This window comes from Chamaea fasciata, unplaced genomic scaffold (assembly GCF_029207755.1).
Source record: "Chamaea fasciata isolate MVZ Bird 193981 ecotype frontalis unplaced genomic scaffold, bChaFas1.0.hap1 SCAF_609, whole genome shotgun sequence".
Classification (NCBI taxonomy): Eukaryota; Metazoa; Chordata; class Aves; order Passeriformes; family Sylviidae; genus Chamaea; species Chamaea fasciata.
The window spans coordinates 21352-46100 of NW_027094694.1; the positions used below are offsets into that span (position 1 = coordinate 21352).

General features: G+C 58.3%; 2 long non-coding RNA genes across 2 annotated transcripts; both read left to right on the forward strand.

The window, feature by feature from the left end:
• The first annotated feature begins 6119 nt into the window (after nucleotides 1-6119).
• LOC136305724 (uncharacterized) lies at nucleotides 6120-6629 on the forward strand. Its single transcript, XR_010725405.1, has 3 exons — nucleotides 6120-6262; nucleotides 6341-6382; nucleotides 6473-6629. It is a non-coding gene; the product is annotated as an uncharacterized lncRNA (long non-coding RNA).
• Nucleotides 6630-14770: 8141 nt separating this feature from the next.
• Nucleotides 14771-16982, forward strand: LOC136305725 (uncharacterized). The gene is made up of 4 exons (XR_010725406.1): nucleotides 14771-14910; nucleotides 15045-15196; nucleotides 15768-15903; nucleotides 16715-16982. It is a non-coding gene; the product is annotated as an uncharacterized lncRNA (long non-coding RNA).
• Nucleotides 16983-24749: the final 7767 nt, after the last annotated feature.

Consider the following 24749-nt stretch of genomic DNA (forward strand, 5'->3'; position numbering starts at 1 on the left):
TCCCTTGGGTGCCTTGCTTGTCCTCTAGGTGTCCCTTGGGGTGTCCTAGCTGTCCCTGGGGTGCCCACGCTGTCCCCTTGGTGTCCCTGGGGTACCCTGGCTGTCCCCTAGGTGTCCCTGCCTCGCTCGTATCCTCGACTCCGCCTCCGGCGCCATGGTGACTCCCCTCCCAGTCTGGACCGGTGTGGCCTCACCCCCTCCCCTGGGGCCTTAGACCCATCCCAGTATAGACCAGTAAGGTACCGTGTGCCCACCATGGACCCCCACACGCCTGCCAGTTCGTCCCAGTCCACTCACCGTCCATCCCAGTTCTCTCTGATCACCCTCCCAGTGCTTCCAGTCCATGCCAGTTCCGAGGGTGTTGGTGCTTGTGGCTTCCTCAGCTGGTGCCTGTCCGCAAGGTGGAGCGGGTCAAATGAGGCCTCAGGGGGAGGGGGGGGGCGGATTTTGGGGGGTCCTGGGGGTCCCGAGTTGTCCTGGAGTGGTTTGGGGGATCTGCGGGGAGTCTCAAGGGGCTGCTGTGGGTGTTTTTCGGGGATCTTCGGGAGGTTTGGGCGGCCCATTTGAGGCATCAAAGGAACCTGAGGAGGGTTTTGCGGGCTCCTGGAGGTCGGGGGGGCCCTGGGGGTGGTTTGGGGGGCACTGGGGGGTTCCAGCCCGTGACCCCCCCCCGTTTTTTGCCCCCCCCCCCCCCCCCCGAGCTGTTTCGGTCTCATCGACGCCCTCCTGAAGCCCAAGGGGGGGTGGGCGCTGGGCCCCCCCCGCTGCCCCCTCCCCTGCCACCCCCGCGACGCCCTGCAGGTGAGGGACCCCCAAAAACCCCTCCCCAGACCCCAAATTCACCCCTGGGACCCCAAAAAAAACGCCCAAAACCTCTCCCCGGACCCCAAATTCACCCCTGAGGCCCCAAAAAACCCCCAAACCCCTCCCCATGAACCCCAAATCCACCCTTGGGACCCCCCAAAACCTCCCCAGGACCCCAGATCCACACCGGGACCCCCCAAATCCATCCCTTGGACCCCCAAAAACCCCCAAATCCATCCCTGGGACCCCCCTAAACCTCTCTCCAAACCCCAAATTCACCCCTCGGACCTCCAGAATCCCTCCACAGGACCCCTCAGGGGTCGTTCCCCATGAAAAAGTGCGGGAAACGTGAGGGGAGAAAAGGGCGGGAAACGTGAGGGGAGAAAAAGGGAGGGATCAAGTGGGGGGGATCAATGGAATTTTGGGGGGGGTCAGTGACGCTGAGGGAAGATCAGTGGAATATTGGGGGGGCATCAATGACATTGGGGGGGTCAGTGACACTCGGGTGGGGATCAGTGATGCTGTGGGGGGGTCGATATCAGAGGTTATCAGAGGAAATCGCCGCCGCCGTCCTCCCGTGCCCAGAGCCCCGGCAGGACCCCAGCGCAGCTCCGGCTGCAGGCGGAGCAGGAGCGGCTCCTGCCGCCCGCAGCGATCCCGGTCCCGATCCCGACCCCAACGCCAGCCCGGTCCTCAGGCCCCGATACCCACAGCCCGCCCGCCGGGGGGGGCCGCACCGCTCGGGAGCCGCAGCCGACACTGACAGGACCCGAACCAGAACGCCCGCTCCCATTCCCGGCCCCGCCTGGCTCCGCGCAGGGCCGCGAGCAACCTCGGCTCGGCTCGGCTCGGCTCGGCTCGGCTGCGAGGGGCGGGGCGGGGTCGCGGGCGATGGTCCCGCCCCCAAGCCGGGGCGTGCTCGGGGCGGAGCCGGGGCGGGCTCGGGGCGGAGCCGAGGCGGGCTCGGGGCGGAGCCGGGGCGGGCTCGGGGCGGAGCCGGGGCGGGCTCGGGGCGGATCCGGGGCGGGCTCGGGGCGGAGCCGGGGCGTGCTCGGGGCGGAGCTGGGGCGGGCTCGGGGCGGAGCCGGGGCGGGCTCGGGGTGGGCTCGGGGCGGAGCAGGGGCAGAGCCGGGGCGGGCTCGGGGCGGGGCCGGGGCGGAGCCGGGGCTCTGTGAGGCGGGGCCCGGAGGCAGCCGGGGCCGGGCAGTACCGGGGGCGCGGCTTCAGGGGCGTGGGGCGGGTCCCAAGTGCACGGCGCCGGGACCCCACCGGGGCGTTCCTCACCGAGCCCATAGAGCAGCAGCTACTTCCGCCACCCTTTTGAATCCCCGCGATTGGCGGGCTCGCTGAGGCATCGGCAGTGCTGATTGGACAGCGGGCCCCGGGAACCGCCCCCGCCCCCCGGCCCGCGCTGAGGGCCCGGGGCCTCCGCCCTCAGACCGGCTCCGGCTCCAACCCGGCCCGGGCTCTGCTCCGGTCCCCCCGGCCCGCCCTGAGGGCCCGGGGGCTCTGCGCCGAGACCGGCCTCGCCCCTCCCCGCCTCGCCCTGTAGTAGATTTCTGTTTGGTTTGTGGGAAGAAACAGGTGTGAGAAGTGAGATTTGTGCTGGAGAGGTGCTGCTGGGAAGAAAGGATGGAGTAAATCTGCTCCAAGGATGTGCGATGAAGAATTCAGGGTCAGAGGTGGGCAGTATTTATAAACTGTCTCCATATTTCCCTGTATCTCTGGGTGTTTGGATTGAGCCTGGGATTGTCAGCTATGTTATAAACAAGCCAACCCGGCTACTGAACTCCCAATGAACGTTTGGAAACCCTTGCACAGAAAGACAAGGTAGTAATGATTCCAAAGGAGAAAATGTAAATGAAGGGTAACGATTGCTGGGAAATTTCCTTAGGAATTGTGAACCTCACACAAACGGAATTTAGGAGGTGGAATCCCAGTTTCAGCCTTGGGCACGTGCAGGAGAAGAGGGATCCTTATTCACAGCAAGGAAAGCCCGGTGCCCCAGCGTGTCAGTGCACACAGTGCAATGTCCAGGAAATGAGCAGCAGGGACTGGCAGCAGCTGCAGGTGAGAGCTGTCACAGGCTGATTGAGGGGACAGAGCAGCCCCAGGTGAGAGCTGTCACACTGATGAGGGGACAGAGCAGCCCCAGGTGAGAGCTGTCACACTGATGAGGGGACAGGTGGAAGCTGTAAAGGATAACGAGGGGGCGGGTCCTGCCAGCACTGCTTTAAGAGGGGAGCCCGAGCTCAGTTTGGCACGGAGCTGCGGGAGGAGAGGGGTTTATGCTGGGCTCCCAGGTGAGGCTCATGGAAGGATGGTGAGTTCATCTCACAGGGGCTGGGGGAGGCCTTGGGCGTGGAACATTACTTCAGGAGGTGCTGAGGGACAAACCTTTGTGCCGAGCAGCAGCAGCACAAAAGGTTGAAATAAGTTTTGGTTTGGCATGTAGTGATGGGATTGGCGTCTATAGTGTGCTAGTGTTATCTAAAGGTTTAAACTTTAATGTTTATTTTTAAAGCTTTAAGTTAATGAATTAATATAGGTTGCAAGACATGGGCTTTTTCCTTTTTATTTGGCTAGCGGGAGGTCTTTAACTTTGGGGGCGCTCTGGGTATATGTTCTGGAGTATTATTGAGGGGATTGGACGTGGGGTTGTTTTTATTATATTCAGTAGTTTGACTGGGGGTGATAAGAGTTGGCTTTTTTTGCTGGAATTTTTTTGGGGTTGTCTGTTTGAAAATTTATGTATTTATGCAGTTAAGTGTAGTGGTGTTTCCGGTGTAACTCTTCAGCTTATGTTATTGTTTGTGTGTTTGAGGTGGTCCACTTGTCTTACGCCCTGACCGATTGGCCAACAGATCTGCTGAGATCATACATCGATGTTTGTTTTATTTCTTGTAGCCAAATAAGAGACAGCAGCCCGGTGACAGCAGGAAATTCCCAGAGGGCGAGGCAGCCTTCTGTGGCACCCGACATGGATTCTCATCCCCAGACGTCCAAGAGATAAGTGGAGGGTTCAGAGCCACAGAGGGGATGAAAGTGGAGTGCTGGGTCAGGACTTGTCAGGAGGGGTTTTTGAGTCAGGTTTGGAGATAGGGATGTCCAAGATGTGCCAATTGAGAGTACAGGTGTACCAGCCCGACCCAAACCCGAAGGAGTAGCCCTAAAGACATGCCCGTTTCCCTGAGTGCGGGTACAGGCAGGAGCCCTTATGCAGGACAATGCCAGAAGGCCTGGCTGCGAGGTGTAGGGCTCTAAAGAAGTTGGGTTTAGAAGGGGGGAGGTGTAGCCACACACACAGAGGCTGAGGTAAAGGACTCAAGGACTAGAGGACACACGGTGAAAACCAGGGGAACAGGCTAGGATACAAGTCAGAGTACAGGTGTAGCGGCCCTCACAGCACTGCTACCAGCACACTTCCCCTGAGAGCAGGTGCAGGCAGCAGCCCTAGTGCAGGAACACACCAGAAGCTCTGACCTGTGCAGACACTGTCAGGCTAGGGCCAGGCAGGAAGCGATAGTGGGGAGCAGGATCCAGCAGGGCTGGGGATAACGGGGGTTTCCCGCCCCACCCACCCTGGGATTCCCTGTCTCTCCGCAGCCGGTGGAAGTGCTCCTGATTTCCCTCTCGAGGCGGCGGTTGGTAAGGCTTCGTGCCTTTTGCCACCGCAAAGAGTTCGGCTCTGTCAGCCTCTGCCCTGTCTCAGGGCCACGTTTCTTAGGGTAGGCAGGGAACAACTGTGGATGTACCTGTCCTGCGTGCGGGACAGCTCTTGGGACCCTAACGGTGCAGAGCGTCCCCGGCTGCAAGGTCTAGGGCTCTGAAGAAGCAGGGTTCAGAAGGGGGGAGGTTACAGTGATGCACACAGAGGCTGAGGTAAAGGACTGAAGGACTAGAGAACACACAGTGAAAATCAGGGGTACAGCCTAGGATACAAGTCAGAGTACAGGTATCCCGGTCCTCACAGTGCTGCTTCCAACACTGTTTCCCTGAGAGCAGGTGCAGGCAGCAATCCTAATGGCAAGGCAATGCCAGAAGTCCTGAGAGGTGCAGGCAGTAACCCTAAGCTAGGGCCAGGCAGGAAGTGACAGTGGTGGGGCCGAGTCCACAGGGTTGAGGTTCACCGGGGATGTCCACCCTGCGTTCCTGTCCTGCTCTAACCGGGGATGCTCACAGCCCTAATGGAGGCCACGGTGGGTGGGCTCAGTGCCAGTAATGCCTCTAAGGCTTTGGCGCTGCGAGCGTCAGCCTCCGAGCTCAGCTGAAGCACACACGGGGCCCGAGGACCCGGTCCTGCTTAAGAGACGGTGAGTAGCAGAGCTGCTGGTTTTTGGCTGATGTGCAGCTAAGATTATGCTTTGATGTTTGGTTTTCTTTATTGTAGCTGACTAGGAGACAGCAGGCAAGTGACAGGAGGAATTTCCCAGAGGCATAGGCGGCCTTCTTTGGGACCCAGCGTGGATTCACCTCCCCAGACATCTGAGAGATAAGTGGAGGGCTCGGAACTAGGGAGAGGATGAAAGCGGGGTGCCAGGGCAGGGGTCAGCGGGAGGGATTTTTTGAGTCGGGTTTGGAGATGGGGATGTCCCAGATGTGACCCCTTAGGCTACAATAAGGGAAAGTCTCATTCTGGATCACAGTGCTGAGGTGTGCAGGGCAGAGCAGTCCCAGGGTGTGTTGTGTCTGTTGTGCACTCTGTGTCTTTTGGGTGTCTTGTCTTTTCCTTTAGTCTTTTCAGGCGCCTGTCAAAACCTCTGGCATCAGTCTTAGCATTTCTGATCTCTGTGCTCCTCAGCCAGGTGCCTTTGTCTCAGCTGCTCGGACACTCATCAGAATCCATCTCTCTTCACAAGCATCCAGTCCGATGCCTTTTCAGGTCTTGTTCTGAGCTGTACTGACAGCCGTGCACCGCCCTGATCCATTCCGGCGGGTTAAGTCTTGTGAGAATGCAAAGACAGGTCGAGGATTCTGACCGTAGGGTTCTCGGGCATCCATCTCTGCATTTCTTGGGATAAGTCATCCCGATGGCATCTTGTTCCTGCAGGGTTCTCTGAGCCTGGCCAGCTCACCTTCCATCTTACCTCGGTCATCTCATTCCGAGTTCTCTGGACCCTCAGGGTCATTCTTCTTGCCCAGAGTTTTCTGTCCCTGTTGCGTCCCCTCGTTTGTCCTGTGCTGTGTCACGGGTGTTGGTGTGTGTTTGGCCGGGAGCTGCTCTGCCTTGATGCTCAGTCTGGGTGTAGGGGTACGAGGGTAATAGTGCCGGGGGCTTGAAATTTGTGATGTGGGGTGTAGTTAGACTGTAGAGGGTATTCCTAGATTGCCACAAGATGTGTGGAGCTGTCAAGGTATCCTGCAGCACTCTGACTTTTGTCCGAACTTTCTTTCAGATGCAGAGGGATGAAATCTGTGGCAGAGCCCCCCAGTCTGGGTGAGGGGCTCCCCTGAGAAGGTCAGTCACTGTTTTGATTTGCAGGGGAGGTGTAAATGATGGCTGTGTTACATCTCTGTTCTTTGTCTTTATTTTTAGGTGGTAAAGCTGGATCTCAGCAGTCAAGCTGACGTGGGCGAGGTGAGCAGCGATGGGTGGACAGAAGCAGTTGCTATTGTTCAAGCCTCACTCGCTGGTGCAACTCTAAGCCTCCGTTATTGTGTGTTTTAGGGAGTCCACTCGCAGGAGGCCGAGCTCCCCTCTCACCAACCGGACGACAGACCCGGGTCACCTCACCCGTGAGCCCTCCGGGAGCATTCCAGGAGTCTGTGATGGAGCCTTGATCTTCTCCTTGTGAAGGCCCCATCCAGGTAGTCTTGGATAACGGGCGAGGAGTTGAGGTGAGTCAGGGAGGAGAAGGAGGGATGGTCCCCTCAAGTTCCAGCGCTGCCACGTCACATTGTCTGCTCTTTACCCAGGCAGACCCTGCGACGCCGGCGTTGGCCTCTGAGCGCAGCTGAAGCACGGGGCCGAGGACACGGGCAAGCTTAGGAGACAGTGAGTAGCAGAATTGTCGGGTTTTGGGTGATGGGCTGCCAAGATTATGCTTTGATGTTTGGTTTTCTTTATTGTAGCTGTGTAGGAGACAACAGCCCAGCAACAGCAGGAATTTCCCTGAGGGAGAGGCGGCCTTCTTTGCCACCCAGCGTGGATTCACCTCCCTAGACGTCCGAGAGATAAGTGGAGGGCTCGGAGCCAGGGAGGGCTTGAAAGCGGGGTGTGGGATCAGGGGCCACCGGGAGGGATTTTTTGAGTCATTTTTGGTGACAGGGATGTCCAAGAAGTGACCGCTTAGGCTACAGAAAGTCTCATTCTGGATCAGAGTGCCGAGGTGTGCCGGGCAGAGCAGTCCTGGTGTGTGTTGTGTCACTTGTCTGTTGTGCACTCTGTCTGTTTGGTGTCTTGTCTTTTCCTTTTGTCCTTTGAGGGGCCTATCAAAACCCCTGGCATCAGTCTTAGCATTTCTGATCTCTGTGCTCCTCAGCCAGGTGCCTTTGTCTCAGCTGCTCGGACACTCATCAGAATCCATCTCTCTTCACAAGCATCCAGTCCGATGCCTTTTCAGGTCTTGTTCTGAGCTGTACTGACAGCCGTGCACTGCCCTGATCCATTCCGGCGGGTTAGGTCTTGTGAGAATGCAAAGGCAGGTAGAGGATTCTGACCGTAGGATTCTCGGGCATCCATCTCTGCATTTCTTGGGATAAGTCATCCCGATGGCATCTTGTTCCTGCAGGGTTCTCTGAGCCTGGCCAGCTCACCTTCAGTCTCACCTCGGTCATCTCATTCCGAGTTCTCTGGACCCTCAGGGTCATTCTTCTTGCCCAGAGTTTTCTGTCCCTGTTGTGTCCCCTCGTTTGTCCTGTGCTGTGTCACGGGTGTTGGTGTGTGTTTGGCCGGGAGCTGCTCTGCCTTGATGCTCAGTCTGGGTGTGGGGGTAATAGGATAATAGTGCTGGGGGCTTGAAATTTGTGATGTGGAGTGTAGCAGGGCTGTCGAGGGTATTCCTAGATTTCCACAAGATATGTGGAGCTGTCAAGGTATTCTGCCGCACTCTGACTGTTGTTCTGACTTTCTTTCAGATGCAGGTGGATGAAATCTGTGGCAGAGCCCCCCATCCTGGGTGAGGGGGCTCCCCTGAGAAGGTCGGTCACTGTTTTGATTTGCAGGGGAGGTGTAAATGGTGGCCGTGTTACAGCTCTGTTCTTTGTCTTTATTTTTAGACCAGACCCTGCGACGCCGGCGTTGGCCTCTGAGCGCAGCTGAAGCACAGGGCCGAGGACACAGGCAAGCTTAGGAGACTGTGAGTAGCAGAATTGCTGGTTTCTGGCTGATGTGCTGCTAAGAGCACAGGGTCACGTTTAGTTCTCTTTATTGTAGCTGACGAGGAGACACCAGCCTGGTCACAGCAGGAATTTCCCCGAGGGAGAGGCGGCCTTCTTTGGGACCCGGCGTGGATGCACCTCCCCAGACATCTGAGAGATAAGTGGAGAGCTCAGAGCCGTAGAGGGCATGAAAGAAGAGTGTGGGGTCACTAGCAAGGTTTTTTGAGTCAGGTTTGAAGACAGGGATGTCTAAGCTGTGACCCCTTAGGTTTCATCCAGGGAGAGTCTCATTCTGGATCACAGTGCCGAGGTGTGCAGGGCAGAGCAGTCCTGGTGTGTGTTGTGTCTGTTGTGCACTCTGTGTCTTGGGTGTCTTGTGTGTGCTGTCTTTTCCCTTAGCCCTTCAGGGGCCTGTCAAAACCTCTGGCATCAGTCTTAGCATTTCTGATCTCTGTGCTCCTCAGCCAGGTGCCTTTGTCTCAGCTGCTCGGACACTCATCAGAATCCATCTCTCTTCACAAGCATCCAGTCCGATGCCTTTTCAGGTCTTGTTCTGAGCTGTACTGACAGCCGTGCACCGCCCTGATCCATTCCGGCGGGTTAGGTCTTGTGAGAATGCAAAGACAGGTCGAGGATTCTGACCGTAGGGTTCTCGGGCATCCATCTCTGCATTTCTTGGGATAAGTCATCCCGATGGCATCTTGTTCCTGCAGGGTTCTCTGAGCCTGGCCAGCTCACCTTCCATCTTACCTCGGTCATCTCATTCCGAGTTCTCTGGACCCTCAGGGTCATTCTTCTTGCCAGAGTTTTCTGTCCCTGTTGTGTCCCCTCGTTTGTCCTGTGCTGTGTCACGGGTGTTGGTGTGTGTTTGGCCGGGAGCTGCTCTGCCTTGATGCTCAGTCTGGGTGTGGGGGTAATAGGATAATAGTGCTGGGGGCTTGAAATTTGTGATGTGGGGTGTAGTTAGACTGTAGAGGGTATTCCTAGATTGCCACAAGATGTGTGGAGCTGTCAAGGTATCCTGCAGCACTCTGACTTTTGTCCCAACTTTCTTTCAGATGCAGAGGGATGAAATCCGTGGCAGAGCCCCCCATCCTGGGTGAGGGGCTCCCCTGAGAAGATCGATCGCTATTCAAGGTGAGAGTCACATATTTCACATTTTTTGGCACTCCAGTGCAGGCCACCTGCATTTACAGCTTGAAACAGGTGAGTCCCTTGGTAACCCCTGGGCAGCAGCTGGAGCCTGCTCCGGGCTGGGCTGAGGGAGCAAACACTTGTGGCTGACACAGCTCCACACTGGGGGTACTTGGGAAAACACCTGCCTTGTCCTGGATTGTTTTTTTTTTTTTTGAGCTTTTGACAAGGTTTTAGTCATCACCTTGGTAAAAATAAATGGTAAGGACTGAAGACATGAGAGGCTGGCAGGTTATATGCACGAAAGACAACTTTTTTTTTCTTAAATATTTGTGCAACCTATATCTTAATTTTGAGACTCTTTTTTGGTCAACTTTATTGTAAAACCCCCTTATTTTCAAGTTAGCTGCTTCAATAATGAATTTGTTTTACAAATACCCGCTAATGTCCGAAGGTTAAAGCACTAACACCAACATCCCACCTCTTTTATTTTTGCAGCAAAATTTTATCTTTACTAAACTTGAAACTTGATGTTTTTGCAGGTAGTAAGTTAAAGAAGGTGTTTATCTGCCCATCACTGATAGTCAGGGTCATGAAGAAATTGCTCTAGTGTTCTAAAATAAATGCAGATTTTTAGGCCTCTCCCATTCTCTCTGACTAGCAGCATGTGAATTGATTTTTGATCTCCTTTCTGTTGGTGTCTGTGGGTTTTAAGCTGCATGGAGAAGGTGTCTGTGGACATGGCACCCAGGGAATGGTGCTGGGAAGGGCAGGATGGAAAGGAGCTGCTCAGGAATCCAGAGCAGCAGTGGAGTGGGAGCTGGTGCTGCTGCCTCAGTCACACCCTCCTGGACAGTCTGTGCAGTGATAATATTCCTACTTTCCTTCCTGAACCTGGGGTTGGAGGAGAACATGAGTCTTGGCATTGTTGGAAAGGGGAACTCCAGGGAAAAACTGCTGTTTGTGTCCTCAGAGAGCAGTGGGAAGAGCCTGGGAGAAATCCTGGCTGGCTGAGGGATCCTTGTGTCCCCTCGGGAATAAATCCCTGCGTCTCCTCAGACCTGCTGGTTTGCAGTAGAGTTTGGGCACCTTTCGCTGCAGCTGTGGTTCTTAATAACTGGAAGTCCATGGATTGCTGGGCGATTCCCATAAGTTCTCCTATTTTGTAGGAGCTGCACGGTGAGGTCAGCATTCTGATGGAGGCCCTGGCACAGCTGCCAAGGGCAAGGAACGTGGAGCATCCCGGGGCTTCTCCCACCCGAGTTTCTCCCGGAGCGTGCTGCGTGTCGTGCCGGATGTTTAACCCGGGTTTGGGGTGTTCTCCTGCAGTCCCAGCTCTGACTGCTGCCCCCGAGCCCCGGCCTTGCTCGGTCCCAGCACTGAACCTGGCAGGTGGGTGTGCTTTTCCAGCCCTTTAATCCCACGGGCAATCCCAGATTCCCGGAGCTCCCCGAGGCACAGCCTGGCCTCCCTCCCTGGGAGCTGCATTTCAGTCTGCCTGGACCAAGGCCATCCTGTTTGAGACTTTATTCCTGTTGCTTTTCCTCTTCCAGGTTGTGGGCAAAAAGGAGAGAGCCAGTAGGAAGTGAAGCCACTGGAAGGCCTTATCCCAGTCCAAGGTTGGATAGGAGTAACTGGACCTGTTGAATTCCCACTTCCCTTTAAATTAGAGCAGAGGAAGCAGATTTTAAATCATCATTCCATGAACTTTCACCAACTTCATGACTCTTGCAAAAGTTTTCAATGTTAGAAATTCCTGAGCTTGTTTTCCAGGCAAGCTTGGATTTAGATGTTATTCCTTCCTTTTATTTGAAGGAATAACTCTGATTTTCTCTCTGATTTTAGTAAGGGAATATTTATTTATTCCAATTTTCCATCCTAATTGGAATTTTTGCACCTTGTAGAGCACATTTCCAAGGAAATTTACCCAATTAATGTTGGTAAATCAGGAATTGTCCAGCACCATCTCCACAAAATTCTGTGAATTCCCAAGAAAACGTTGAAGTATTTATTTGCCATGATTCATCTCTTTGTAAAGTTCAATTTACTGCATTTTTAATTACATAAATGCCATTAAAACCTGAATCCAGGCCTAGCTGCTGTTCCTTGGACACAGGGGGCTGGTTCTTTCCTACCTTGGCACATTTGGGTGTTTGTCCAAAATGAGCTTCCCACTAAAATAGAATTTGTTTCCAAGCAAAAGTGGGAATTGTCTAGAAAACCTTCTGTTCTGGGGGGCACTGGGTTTGTTTCCCTTATTGCTGCATAATTGAGGAAAGCCATGGTGCTTTTTTAGGCAGTGGCAGGAGGTGAAAGCTGCATTTATTTAATTTTGTATTTTATTTCTTGTTATTTTTGTATTTTTATGCTCTTTTGTTGTGGTTTCTCATGTTGCGTTTTGTGGTTTTTCAAAGACTTTTTCTTCCGTTTTTTAATTTTTATATTTTTTTCTTTAGCTATTTATTTACTTGTTAAAACTACTTTTAGTTTTTTATTTTAATTTTTTGTTTAAATTTTTTTTCCACTTTTTTGTTACTTTGAAATTTTTTTCTTTTGGTATTTTAATTTTATTTATTATTTTCTATAGTTTTGGTTTATTTTTTCATGTTTTCTTTGTTCCTTTTTTTTTTCCCCATACTCTTTCTTCCCCCGGGCGCCTGGGGGTTTGGCTGTTGGCAAGAAAGATGAGAAATGACCGCCGTGCCCGCTGGACGTCGGGATGTCATAGAGAGCGCAGTTGGCAAAAGCTCTGTATTTTCTGCTCCATAAAACTCCTGAAGGGAGAAAGCTGTGACCACCGTGGTGCCGTTTTTTCCTTCCCAGCCCCGACCAGGTCTCCTCCTACCCGTGCACAGTGTTACCAGCAGCAGCCTGCTGTCCAGGCTGTCGAGGCGTATTTCAGAGGGGGCAATAAAAACAAAGTAGACGTTTTATTTTGAACTCTCCGACCCTGCTTGTTTATTAGCAAAGAACTCCAAAACAAAGCGAACAAAAAAAGAAAACCCACAAACTAAACTCCCCCGCAACCCACCCAAAAAAAACCATAGAGAAAGAGAAAACATGCCCATATTATTTGAATAAAGATTAAAACTTTACCCCTTAGAAAACCAGGCTCATTTAATTCAAATTAATTGTGTTTCTGATGTGTTAGGTTAATGAATTCATCTAGTGTAAAATATCGTTTAAAATATAAACAAACGAATTAAAAAATAATGAAAAAGAAAAATAACAAAAAGTATAGGATATGAAAAATAATATAAATAATAAATACACAATATATTATTACATACTACACGTTTTATAAATATATATAATATACATAATATAAACATCTATAATGTACATAATCATGATATTTCAATGAAATGTATTATTATTTATAACATTACATAATAAATAATAAATTATTTTATATATAACTTTCTATACTTAATATATATAATAAATATAATAGTATAATAAACATAATACATGATGTATAATGTACATAATATAAAAGCTGAATTGTAATGATTAATGTAAATATCAGAATCACAAAGATAAAAAATATTGAAATAGAGCCTGAACGAAAGGCTTTTTTGTTTCGGTCTGGTTGCTGGCAGGGTTCTCGCAGGTGTGCTCGGGGGTCTTTTGGGCCATTTATTCCGGAGGCTGTTCGGAAGGGCATTTCTGGGCACGTTCGTTTATGGCTCCGCTCCGCGCCGCCGCGCGGCAGTGCTGCCACCCTGTGGGCAGAGAGCGGTAGTGCAGCTTCCCCCCCGCCCGGCCCGCCCGATCTGTGCGGCAATGCTGCCACCGTGTGGGCAAACAGCGGTAGTGCAGCTGTCCCTCCCGCCCGTCCCGCCTGATCTGTGCGGCAATGCTGCCATCGTGTGGGCAAAGAGCGGTAGTGCAGCTGTCCCTCCCGCCCGTCCCGCCTGATCTGTGCGGCAATGCTGCCACCCTGTGGGCAAAGAGCGGTAGTGCAGCTGTCCCCCATGACCGTCCCGCCGGAGCCGTGCGGCAGTGCTGCCACCCTGTGGGCAAAGAGCGGTAGTGCAGCTGTCCCCCCCCGCCCGTCCCCGACGCGCGTGGCAGCCCCGCATTGTGAGCTCGGGGGCGGCGCTGCCGCCCGCCCGCCCGCAGCTCGGGGCCGAAAGGGAGGGAAAAAGGCAAGGAGCCCGGGCGCGTGGCAGCCGGCTGCCTGCGCGCGCCACCCGGACCCCGGAGCCGTCCGGGCGCGCTTTTCCGCGGCGTCTGCAGGTGTGCGGACACGGGATGGGGGCGCAGCGGCGCCGCGGGCGGCAGTCCATTGAGTCAGGCGCTTGTGTGAGCGGCCGAGGGGGCATTTTAGTGGGTTCCACTACCAAGATGGCGGCGAGACGCGAGGCGCCTGACCTTCTAAAAAGGGCGGCCAAAAGGGCGGGAAAAATAAGGACCCTATAGGTGTTTATGCAGCTGCCTGCACAAAACCCCGACTACGGCGCCGCCCGGGGGCAATTTTCCGCGGCGTTTCCAGGTGTGGGGACACGGGCCGTGTGCTCAGTCGCGCCGCGTCCGCGTTCAGATTCGTTGATTTAGTCAGGCGTCTGCGTAAACACCTGGCGGAGGCCTATGCCGAGCCGCAAAGAACATGGCGGCCGGGACGGAAGTGGCCTCAGGAGCAACCAAGATGGCGGCAAGGGAAAGCGGAAGTCACACGTCGCCCCTCACAAAATGGCGCCGAAGCGCGAGGCGCCCGACCTTCCAAAAAAGGCGGCCAAAAGGGCGGGAAAAAATAAGGACCCTATAGGCATTTAGCCAGACGCCTGCACAAAAACCCCGACTACGGCGCTGCCCGGGCGCAATTTTCCGCGGCGTTTCCAGGTGTGCCGACACGGGCCGTGTGCTCAGTCGCGACGCGCTTGCGTTCGGATTCGTGGATTTAGTCAGGCGTCTGTGTAAACACCTGGCGGAGGCCTATGCCGAGCCACAAAGAACATGGCGGCCGGGACGGAAGTGGCCTCAGGAGCAACCAAGATGGCGGCAAGGAAAAGCGGAAGTCACGCGTCGCCCCTCACAAAATGGCGCCGAGGCGCGAGGCGCCCGACCTTCCAAAAAAGGCGGCCAAAAGGGCGGGAAAAAATAAGGACCCTGTAGGCGTTTACGCAGATGCCTGCACAAAAACCCCGACTACAGCGCCGCCCGGGCGCAATTTTCCGCGGCGTTTCCAGGTGTGCAGACACAGGCCATGTGCTCATCCGCGCCGCCTCCGGGTTCGGATTCGTGGATTTAGTCAGGCGTCTGTGTAAACACCTGCCGGGGGCCTTAGCGGTGCCGCAAAAAAGATGCCGGCGGGACCGGAAGTGGCCTCAGACGCAACCAAGATGGCGGCAAGGAAGGGCGGAATGCTCGTGGGGCTCATCGCGGCCGAAAATCACCGAGTGCAGCTCACACCCTGCAATGGCAAAAGCTGTTTTATTAAAACTCAGCCGAGAATTTTCCTCTTATTTCCAGGTCACAGGATATACTGAGCCTGAGAGGGATCCTAAAATCTGACTCTCAAGCAGACGGACCGTTTGAGAATCGAACTCAGCACCTTGGCATTACCCGGACTCTGCTCCAAGCAGCTGAACCAATCTCTGCATTATGGGGATGGACCTCCATAGGATGGCAACGCTTGGCCCCACTAAGGTAAGTGCAGTGCCGCCTTCTCTGCCAAAGCTGCTTCACACAGCAGCCCCTGGAATGGCTCGAGGGCAGAACTGGCTGGCAGGTCACGACAGCACAAAGCTCTTCCAGTGACGCTGATTTCCTGTCCTTTCCAGGATTTACTCAACAGCTGCCGTAAAAGTACTTACACAAAGTCTCTTTCTGGGCGGAAAAGAGCAGGACAAGTCCTGAGGCTTCCCTTCTTCCACGGCCAAAGTTCTGGAGAGAGGCAGGGCCGGTCCCACCCGCACAGGGGCGTTTCCTGCAGGTGAGTGTTGCCGGGCCAAACTGATGGCAGCTGCTGAGGCCGGGGCTGCTTTTCTGGCCGGAGGCCTCGGTGCCCCCCCGTGCCGCCTGCAGTGTCCCTCGGGGTTTCCTGCAGGTGTCCCGGGTGCCCGGAGGCGCAGGGAGGAAGGAGGCCGGCAGCCCCAGCGGGGCCAGCAGCCCTGGGATGATGTGCAGGGGAGGAGCTGTGCCTGCGGGGCCCCGCCCGTGGCAGCGGCGGCCAAACGCAGGGCCTGGGGCCGGGCTCGGGGCTGGCACGGACACGGCCCCGGGGCTGCCGCGGCTCCTCGGCCAGGGGCTGCTCCCACCGGGCACGGGGAGATGCTGCAGCCCGGACAGAGGCACCCACAGCCCAAGAGCTCCCCAGGGAACAGCTGGCATTGCCCGGGAACGGCGGCTCGGGCTGTCTGCAGAGGGGCTCAGACAGCAATTCCCACCTCCCGGAGCTCCCACACAGTTGCCAGGGATGTCCTGGCCACCCCAAATCCCCTCCCTTTCAGCCTGAGGACATCACCCATCGGCAGCATTAAAGCCAAGGTGCTCCTCCCTCACAGAAATTAAATCCAGAGCAACGGCCCTCGGAGATGCCTCAAAATCAAAGGTTTGAGTGGGATGGAGTTTCGTTTGGATGAAGTCTGGACTTTTCCAGGGAGCCAGCCGGAGTGCAGAAGTGATGGAAAGCTTTTGCAGGTGGGTCCCACTGGAGGTGTGCTGAAGGCAGGGATGGGCATCCCTTGCCTGAGGGAAAGGCACTTGCAGAGGCCACTGCTGGGGCTCGGAAAGGAGCTGAGCTCCTGCAGGGAGCTGTGTCCTCCCGAGGGCACAGGGGCTGCCTCAGCACAGGCCGGCCAGTGCCTTCTCCTGCTCTGAAACATCACCTGGAGCCCGAGCTCAGGGGGTGGCTGAATTCCAGGGAAATCTGACAGGTGACCCCCAGGGGATGAGGGTTAGAATTAACCAAATCTATGGAATAGAAACCTATCCTGTCCCCATCCTGCTGAGCTTCCTTGGAAGCTCTGCTGGTTCCTGACACGTCTGGCATTCAAGCAGCAGCTCTGCGTGGGAATATCCATGCTCTGTGAGGCACTGTGAGGTTATTGCAGCAGGAACTGAGCAGGGAATTCGGGGCCGTGGGTATAATTCATCTAAACTAGCAAAGGTGACAGTGAACCCCAAATCTGGGCACCACACAGAGAACAATCTTTGTGCTGCCCTGTCAGCTCAAGCCCCTGGGCTGGGAAGTTTTGGGAGTCAAACATATGGAATGATAAAAGTCACAGCAACTGGTGTCACCCCGAGGGACAGTCCAAGTCCCAGACAATTCCTCTGCAGTCCCCTGGGGGGGAAAACACCCTCTGTCTGCCAGGAGCCCTGACTCTGTTTCTCCTATCAGCTGTGTTGGGCTTTAAGAACTTGAAATAACTTTGAAGCCAAAGAAATCACCTTTTCCTTCTGGTTTGATTGTGTTTTTTTGTTGTTTTTTTTTTTTTTTTTCTTTCAGGTGCTGGACTTGCTTCTGTGGATGTGTGCTGAGCTCTGGCTGCAGGGGACTGTCAGGCCTGAATGGCTGTGAGTTTGTGTTCTTCTCGCTGGGGAAGCAGAAATAATTATTAATTAGACTGCAGAAATGTTTTCAGAAACCTTTCCCCTTTCCTGCCCTTTGCTGGTGGATCTTCTCTTTCTGCCTTTGACTTTACAAAGCTGTTCCCTGATGTCAATTCCCCTGCCTGAATTCCTTGCAGCTCCTAGCTGGGAAAAACTGGGATGATGTCCTAGGGATGTTCTTAGGGGAGGACAGAGGTGAGATTTTTGCCTGTATTTTTCTAATATTTTCTAAAATTTCAGGGAGCTGCTCCTGCTCCTGCTCCTGCCCCTAATCCTGCTGCTGCTGCTGCACAAGTGGAGCCTTGTCAGCGAAGACCTGCATCTGCAGGAGGCCCCGCAGGCCCTGGCTGGGAAGTGCCAAAACAAAGAAGTGATCAGTAAGTGCTGAACTGCTTCCAGGAGGGCATATTTTGTTGCAGCCGTTACAGACCAACCGTGTGGTGCTGGTGACTTTGTGTGAGTTGCTTTATTAAAGCCAATCGTTGGTAAGGGTTTTGAGCCTGCCTTGGAGAGCACTTGGAGCTCTGGGTGCCCCGGCTGTCCCCTAGGTGGCCCTGGGGTGCTCTGGCTGTCCCTGGGGTTGCCCTGGCTGTCCCCTAGGTGTCCCTGGAGTGCCCTGGCTGTCCCCTAGGTGTCCCTTGGGGTCCACGGGCTGTCCACTAGGTGTCCCTTGGGGGGACCTGACTGTCCCTGGGATGCCCTGGCTGTCCCCTAGGTGTCCCTTGGGGTCCACGGGCTGTCCACTAGGTGTCCCTTGGGGGGACCTGACTGTCCCTGGGATGCCCTGGCTGTCCCCTAGGTGTCCCTGGGGGTGCCCTGGCTGTCCCCCTAGTTGTCCCTGGGGTGCCCTGGCTGTCTCTTAGGTGTCCCTGGGGGTGCCCTGGCTGTCCCCTAGGTGTCCCAGGGCTGCCCTGGCTGTCTTTTAGGTGTCCCTGGGGGTGCCCTGACTGTCCCCTAGGGGTACCTTGTCTGTCCCTGGGGGGGCCCTGGCTGTCTTCCTAGGTGTCCCTGGGGGGCCCTGGCTGTCCCCTAGGTGTCCTTGGGGTGCCTTGCTGTCCCCAAGGCGTCCCTGGGGTGCCCTGGCTGTCCGTGGGGGTCCCTGGGGTTGCCTTCCCTGTCCCCTAGGTGTCCCTGGGGTGCCCTGGCTGTCCCCTCGGTGTCCCTGGGGGTGCCCTGGGTGTCCCCTAGGTGTCCCTGGGGGTGCCCTGGGTGTCCCTGGGGTGCCCTGGGGGTGCCCTGGCTGTCCCGTAGGTGTCCCTGGGGGTGCCCTGGCTGTTCCTTAGGTGTCCCTGGGGGTGCCCTGGCTATCTGTGGGGTGCCGTGGCTGCCTCTGGGGTGCCCTTGATGTCCCCTAGGTGTCCCTGGGGTGCCCTGAGTGTCCCTGTGGGTGCCCTGGCTGTTCCTGTGGTGCCCTGGCTGTCTTCTAGGTGTCCCTGGGGGGCCCTGGCTGTCCCCTAGGTGTCCCTGGGGTTCCCTGGCTGTCCCTGGGGTGCCCAGGCTTTCCTATAGGTGTCCCTGGGGGTGCCCTGGCTGTTCCTTAGGTGTCCCTGGGGGTGCCCTGGCTGTCCCTTAGGTGTCCCTGGGGGTTCCCTGGCTATCTGTGGGGTGCCGTGGCTGCCTCTGGGGTGCCCTTGATGTCCCCTAGGTGTCCCTGGGGTGCCCTTAGTGTCCCTGTGGGTGCCCTGGCTGTCCCCTAGGTGTCCCTGGGGTGCCCTGGCTGTCCTTTAGGTGTCCCTGGGGGTGCCCTGGCTGTCCCCTAGGTGTCCCTGCCTCGCTCGTATCCTCGACTCCGCCTCCGGCGCCATGGTGACACCCCTCCCAGTCTGGACCGGTGTGGCCACACCCCCTCCCCTGGGGCCATTAGACCCATCCCAGTACAGACCAGTAAGGCACCGTGTGCCCACCATCGTCCCCCACACGCCTACCAGTTCGTCCCAGTCCACTCCCCGTCCATCCCAGTTCTCTCTGATCACCCTCCCAGTGCTCCCAGTCCATCCCAGTCCCGCAGGTGCTGGTGCTTGTGGCTTGATCAGCTGGTGCCTGTCCGCAACGTGGAGCGGGTCAAATGAGGCCTCAGGGGGAGGGGGGGGCGGATTTTGGGGGGTCCTGGGGGTCCCGAGTTGTCCTGGAGGGGTTTGGGGGGTCTGCGGGGAGTCTCAAGGGGCTGCTGTGGGTGTTTTTCGGGGATCTTCGGGAGGTTTGGGCGGCCCATTTGAGGCATCAAAGGAACCTGAGGAGGGTTTTGCGGGCTCCTGGAGGTCGGGGGGGCCCTGGGGGTGGTTTGGGGGGCACTGGGGGGTTCCAGCCCGTGACCCCCCCCCGTTTTTGACCCCCCCCCCCCCGAGCTGTTTCGGTCTCATCGACGCCCTCCTGAAGCCCAAGGGGGGGTGGGCGCTGGGCCCCCCCCGCTGCCCCCTCCCCCTGCCACCCCCGCGACGCCCTGCAGGTGAGGGACCCCCAAAAAACCCCTCCCCAGACCCCAAATTCACCCCTGGGACCCCAAAAAACCCCCAAAACCTCTCCCCGGACCCCAAATTCACCCCTGAGGCCCCACAAAAAACCCCCAAACCCCTCCCCATGAACCCCAAATCCACCCCTGGGACCCCCCAAAACCTCCCCAGGACCCCAGATCCACCCCGGACCCCCAAATCCATCCCTTGGACCCCCAAAAACCCCCAAATCCATCCCTGGGACCCCCCCAAAACCTCCCTTCAAACCCAAATTCACCCCCTCGGACCTCCAGAATCCTTCCACAGGACCCCTCAGGGGTCGTTCCCCACGAAAAAGTGCGGGAAACGTGAGGGGAGAAAAAGGGCGGGAAACGTGAGGGGAGAAAAAGGGCGGGATCAAGTGGAGGGGATCAATGGAATTTTGGGGGGGGTCAGCGACGCTGAGGAAGGATCAATGGAATATTGGGGGGGGCATCAATGACATTGGGGGGGTCAGTGACACTCGGGTGGGGATCAATGATGCTGTGGGGGGGTCGATATCAGCTCGAGGGGCGGCCATGGGTTTTTGGGGGGCCGCAACGCAGGCATCCGTGCTGGGTTTGGAGCGGGGGGGGCCCCTTCAACCTCTGGGGGGGCCCTGGCTGTCCCCTGGCTGTACCTGGGGGTGCCCTGCCTGTCCCCTAGGTGTCCCTGGGGATGCCCTGGAGTCCCTGGGGGTGCCCTGGCTGTCCCTGGGGGTCCCTGGCTGTCCCCTAGGTGTCCCTGGGGTGCCCTGGCTTTCCCTGGGTGCCCTGGCTGTCCCCTAGGTGTCCCTCGGGGTGCCCTGGCTTTCCCTGGGGGTGCCCTGGCTGTCCCTGGGGGTCCCTGGCTGTCCCATAGGTGTCCCTAGGGGTGCCTTGTCTGTCCCTGGGGGGGCCCTGGGTGTACCCTGGTGTCCCTGGGAGGGCCCTGGCTGTCCCCTAAGTGTCCCTGGGGGTGCCTCTGGTGTCCTGGGGATGCCCTGGCTGTCCCCTAGCTGTCCCTGGGGGTGCCCTGGGTGTCCCTGGGGTGCCCTGGCTGTCCCCTAGGTGTCCCTAGGGGTGCCCTGGCTGTCCCTGGTGTGCCCTAGCTGTCCCCTACGTGTCCCTGGGGGTGCCCTGGGTGTCCCTGAGGTGCTCTAGGGGTGCCCCGGCTGTCCCTGGGGGTACCCTGGCTGTCCCCTTGGTGTCCTGGGGGTACCCTGGCTGTCCCTGGGGTGCCCTGGCTGTCCCCTAGGTGTCTCTGGGGGTGACCTGCCTGTCCCCTAGGTGTCCCTGGAGGTGCCCCTGGCTGTCCCCTTGGTGTCCCTTGGGGTGCCCTGGCTGTCCCATAGGTGTCCCTGGAGGTGCCCTGGGTGTCCCTGGGGTGCCCTGGCTGTCCCCTAGGTGTCCCCCGGGGATGCCCTGGCTATCCCTGGGGGGGCCCTGGCTGTCCCTGGGGTGCCCTAGCTGTCCCCTAGTTGTCCCTGGGGGTGCCCTGGCTGTCCCCTTGGTGTCCCTGGGGTACCCTGGCTGTCCCTTATGTGTCCCTGGGGGTGCCCAGGGTGTCCCTGGGGTGCCTTGCTGTCCCCTAGGTGTCCCTGGGAGTGCCCTGCCTTTCCCCGAGGTGTCCCTGGGGGTGCCCTAGCTGTCCTTGGGGTGCTCTGGCTGTCCCCTAGGTGTCCCTGGAGTGCCCTGACTGACCCCTACGTGTCCCTGGGGGTTCCCTGGCTGTCCCCTAGTTGTCCCTGGGGGAGCCCTGGCTGTCCCAAGGGTGCCCTGCCTGTCCCCTAGGTGTCCCTGGGAGTGCCCTGGCTGTCCCCTAGGTGTCCCTGGGGGTGCCCTGGGTGTCCCTCTGGGTGACCTGGCTGTCCCCTAGGTTTCCCTGGGGTCCCCTGGGTGTCCCCGGGGGTGCCCTGGCTGTTCCTGTGGTGCCCTGGCTGTCTTCTAGGTGTCCCTGGGGGGCCCTGGCTGTCCCCTAGGTGTCCCTGGGGGTGCCCTGGCTGTCCCTGGGGTGCCCAGGCTTTCCTATAGGTGTCCCTGGGGGTGCCCTGGCTGTCCCCTAGGTGTCCCAGGGCTGACCTGGCTGTCCCATAGGTGTCCCTGGGGGTGCCCTGGCTGTCCCTTAGGTGTCCCTGGGGGTTCCCTGGCTATCTGTGGGGTGCCGTGGCTGCCTCTGGGGTGCCCTTGATGTCCCCTAGGTGTCCCTGGGGTGCCCTGAGTGTCCCTGTGGGTGCCCTGGCTGTCCCCTAGGTGTCCCTGGGGTTCCCTGGCTGTCCCTGGGGTGCCCAGGCTTTCCTATAGGTGTCCCTGGGGGTGCCCTGGCTGTCCCCTAGGTGTCCCAGGGCTGCCCTGGCTGTCCCATAGGTGTCCCTGGGGGTGCCCTGGCTGTTCCTTAGGTGTCCCTGGGGGTGCCCTGGCTGTCCCTTAGGTGTCCCTGGGGGTTCCCTGGCTATCTGTGGGGTGCCGTGGCTGCCTCTGGGGTGCCCTTGATGTCCCCTAGGTGTCCCTGGGGTGCCCTGAGTGTCCCTGGGGTGCCCTGGCTGTCCCCTAGGTGTCCTTGGGGTGCCTTGCTGTCCCCAAGGCGTCCCTGGGGTGCCCTGGCTGTCCCCTAGGTGTCCCTGGGGGTGCCCTGGCTGTCCCTGGGGGTCCCTGGCTTTCCCATAGGTGTCCCTAGGGGTGCCTTGTCTGTCCCTGGGAGGGCCCTGGCTGTCCCCTAAGTGTCCCTGGGGGTGCTCTGGTGTCCCTGGGGATGCCCTGGCTGTCCCCTAGCTGCCCCTGGGGGTGCCCTGGGTGTCCCTGGGGTGCCCTAGCTGTCCCCTACGTGTCCCTGGGGGTGCCCTGGGTGTCCCTGAGGTGCTCCAGGGGTGCCCCGGCTGTCCCTGGGGGTGCCCAGGCTGTCCCCTAGGGGTCCCCTGGCTGTCCCTGGGGTGCCCTGGCTGTCCCCTAGGTGTCCCTGGGGTGCCGTGGCTGTCCCCTTGGTGTCCCTGGGGGTGACCTCCCTGTCCCCTAGGTGTCCCTGGAGGTGCCCTGGCTGTCCCCTTGGTGTCCCTGGGGGTGCCCTGGCTGTCCCATAGGTGTCCCTGGAGGTGCCCTGGCTGTCCCCTTGGTGTCCCTGGGGGTGCCCTTGGTGTCCCTGGGGTGCCCTGGCTGTCCCCTAGGTGTCCCCGGGGATGCCCTGGCTATCCCTGGGGGGCCCCTGGCTGTCCCTGGGGTGCCCTAGCTGTCCCCTAGGTGTCCCTGGGAGTGCCCTGGCTGTCCCCTAGGTGTCCCTGGGGGTGCCCTGGGTGTCCCTCTGGGTGCCCTGGCTGTCCCCTAGGTGTCCCTGGGGTCCCCTGGGTGTCCCCGGGGGTGCCCTGGCTGTTCCTGTGGTGCCCTGGCTGTCTTCTAGGTGTCCCTGGGGGGCCCTGGCTGTCCCCTAGGTGTCCCTGGGGTTCCCTGGCTGTCCCTGGGGTGCCCAGGCTTTCCTATAGGTGTCCCTGGGGGTGCCCTGGCTGTCCCCTAGGTGTCCCAGGGCTGCCCTGGCTGTCCCATAGGTGTCCCTGGGGGTGCCCTGGCTGTCCCTTAGGTGTCCCTGGGGGTTCCCTGGCTATCTGTGGGGTGCCGTGGCTGCCTCTGGGGTGCCCTTGATGTCCCCTAGGTGTCCCTGGGGTGCCCTTAGTGTCCCTGTGGGTGCCCTGGCTGTCCCCTAGGTGTCCCTGGGGTGCCCTGGCTGTCCTTTAGGTGTCCCTGGGGGTGCCCTGGCTGTCCCCTAGGTGTCCCTGCCTCGCTCGTATCCTCGACTCCGCCTCCGGCGCCATGGTGACACCCCTCCCAGTCTGGACCGGTGTGGCCACACCCCCTCCCCTGGGGCCATTAGACCCATCCCAGTACAGACCAGTAAGGCACCGTGTGCCCACCATGGACCCCCACACGCCTACCAGTTCGTCCCAGTCCACTCCCCGTCCATCCCAGTTCTCTCTGATCACCCTCCCAGTGCTCCCAGTCCATCCCAGTCCCGCAGGTGCTGGTGCTTGTGGCTTGATCAGCTGGTGCCTGTCCGCAACGTGGAGCGGGTCAAATGAGGCCTCAGGGGGAGGGGGGGGCGGATTTTGGGGGGTCCTGGGGGTCCCGAGTTGTCCTGGAGGGGTTTGGGGGGTCTGCGGGGAGTCTCAAGGGGCTGCTGTGGGTGTTTTTCGGGGATCTTCGGGAGGTTTGGGCGGCCCATTTGAGGCATCAAAGGAACCTGAGGAGGGTTTTGCGGGCTCCTGGAGGTCGGGGGGGCCCTGGGGGTGGTTTGGGGGGCACTGGGGGGTTCCAGCCCGTGACCCCCCCCCGTTTTTGACCCCCCCCCCCCCCCCCCCGAGCTGTTTCGGTCTCATCGACGCCCTCCTGAAGCCCAAGGGGGGGTGGGCGCTGGGCCCCCCCCGCTGCCCCCTCCCCCTGCCACCCCCGCGACGCCCTGCAGGTGAGGGACCCCCAAAAACCCCTCCCCAGACCCCAAATTCACCCCTGGGACCCCAAAAAACCCCCAAAACCTCTCCCCGGACCCCAAATTCACCCCTGAGGCCCCAAAAAACCCCCAAACCCCTCCCCATGAACCCCAAATCCACCCCTGGGACCCCCCAAAACCTCCCCAGGACCCCAGATCCACCCCGGGACCCCCAAATCCATCCCTTGGACCCCCAAAAACCCCCAAATCCATCCCTGGGACCCCCCAAAACCTCCCTTCAAACCCCAAATTCACCCCTCGGACCTCCAGAATCCTTCCACAGGACCCCTCAGGGGTCGTTCCCCACGAAAAAGTGCGGGAAACGTGAGGGGAGAAAAAGGGCGGGAAACGTGAGGGGAGAAAAAGGGCGGGATCAAGTGGAGGGGATCAATGGAATTTTGGGGGGGGTCAGCGACGCTGAGGAAGGATCAATGGAATATTGGGGGGGCATCAATGACATTGGGGGGGTCAGTGACACTCGGGTGGGGATCAATGATGCTGTGGGGGGTTCGATATCAGCTCGAGGGGCGGCCATGGGTTTTTGGGGGGCCGCAACGCAGGCATCCGTGCTGGGTTTGGAGCGGGGGGGCCCCTTCAACCTCTGGGGGGGCCCTGGCTGTCCCCTGGCTGTACCTGGGGGTGCCCTGCCTGTCCCCTAGGTGTCCCTGGGGATGCCCTGGAGTCCCTGGGGGTGCCCTGGCTGTCCCTGGGGGTCCCTGGCTGTCCCCTAGGTGTCCCTGGGGTGCCCTGGCTTTCCCTGGGGTGCCCTGGCTGTCCCCTAGGTGTCCTTGGGGTGCCTTGCTGTCCCCAAGGCGTCCCTGGGGTGCCCTGGCTGTCCCCTAGGTGTCCCTGGGGGTGCCCTGGCTGTCCCTGGGGGTCCCTGGCTGTCCCATAGGTGTCCCTAGGGGTGCCTTGTCTGTCCCTGGGGGGGCCCTGGGTGTACCCTGGTGTCCCTGGGAGGGCCCTGGCTGTCCCCTAAGTGTCCCTGGGGGTGCCCTGGCTGTCCCTGGTGTG